The sequence below is a fragment of the Trachymyrmex cornetzi genome, unplaced genomic scaffold (assembly GCF_001594075.2).
Source record: "Trachymyrmex cornetzi isolate Tcor2-1 unplaced genomic scaffold, Tcor1.1 scaffold388, whole genome shotgun sequence".
Classification (NCBI taxonomy): Eukaryota; Metazoa; Arthropoda; class Insecta; order Hymenoptera; family Formicidae; genus Trachymyrmex; species Trachymyrmex cornetzi.
The window spans coordinates 684853-686079 of NW_017298619.1; the positions used below are offsets into that span (position 1 = coordinate 684853).

The following is a 1227-nucleotide window of genomic DNA, read 5'->3' on the forward strand; positions in this document are numbered from 1 at the left end:
TTTAATGAAATATTATATTTTTATTAAAATTAAAATAGAAATTCTAATTTTATAATTGTATAAATCTTCCATCAGAATTAATCACATTAAAATAAGATTTATAGATCATATAAATTTTATATAATTTTCTAATATTTTTCGATATATATAATATTCTATTTCAATAAACTCATCTCTGTCAAACTGTGTTTAAACCAGCATATAGGATTAGTTTTTAAACATTTACATAACGAAGTAACACTTATACTTCAAGATATCTTCAGGTCTGATAATGTATACAATAAACGCTACATTCGTAGAGTCATCTAAAAATATTTAAATGTCTAGATTATTAAAAAAATAGTTTTTAATCTATCGCGATTCATATACAGATTAAAAAATAATATGAGTTAAATATATTCTTTATTTTTATTTGGTGGTAAAAACAGCGCAGAACGGTCAAAATATTTCATGATATTCAGCAAGCGAGGTAATCGTTAAAGTCTCGTATTATATTATCAAAGCAACAAAGCGAAGCTTGTTATGTCATCATTATAATATTATCTTATAGATGTATATATAACGAAATAAAACCATAAAAATCTAGAAATTCAAAGCTCTAAACTGTGATAATCAAAAATATGATATTAAAGTATTTCGTGCTGTTTACTTACATTAACGTATGATCGATCCAAGATCAAACATTTCCAGCTGGTCGCGAATAGAATTTCTCCTCATACATACGAAATATTTCATTATAATTGCCAAAGGATATGTAGATAGTAACACTACGCAATGTCCTAAAATGAGCCTGAGGCAACACGTGTCGAAATTAATCGGAAGATTGATCACGTGAATACACTGTCGATGCCAACTGGAGTTGTATTACGACTCGCAGATTTTCAACATGTACGCCAGTACACGAGGACCAGTTGGACTGGAACTGTTCGCCGATTATGCAGGCACGATCATATAAGATAACATTCACACCGTAAGAGAGAGAGCAAGATCTTCGATAATATATAAGGCCACGCAAAAATAATACGAATAAAAACTTCTGAAAAATATTCTAAAATTTCCTTCATCTTTTATATTAGTCCAGTCGTCAGAGGCAAAAATACCACTGAACCTCTAAAAATGATCCGACCTGGCTGAAATTTGGTATCAATGTTCACTAGTAGTCTCCAAAAAAGATGCAAAAAAGTTTACCACTTGTACCCCCGGGCTTCGTCAGAAATTGCCCCCTAA

The 1227-nt window shown here is 30.2% G+C and overlaps 1 protein-coding gene across 3 annotated transcripts in view; it reads right to left on the reverse strand.

Moving 5' to 3' along the window:
- Positions 1–1227, reverse strand: part of spoon (A-kinase anchor protein spoonbill) — a 13519-nt gene that overhangs the window by 7111 nt on the left and 5181 nt on the right. Inside the window, exon 1 of one of the 3 annotated variants that reach the window (XM_018511913.1) lies at positions 654–1009. The exons of the other annotated variants lie outside the window; for them this stretch is intronic. The gene's annotated coding sequence lies outside the window, so the exon portion shown is untranslated. Of the gene's footprint in view, positions 1–653; positions 1010–1227 lie in introns of those variants that run through there. 3 annotated transcript variants of the gene reach the window in all.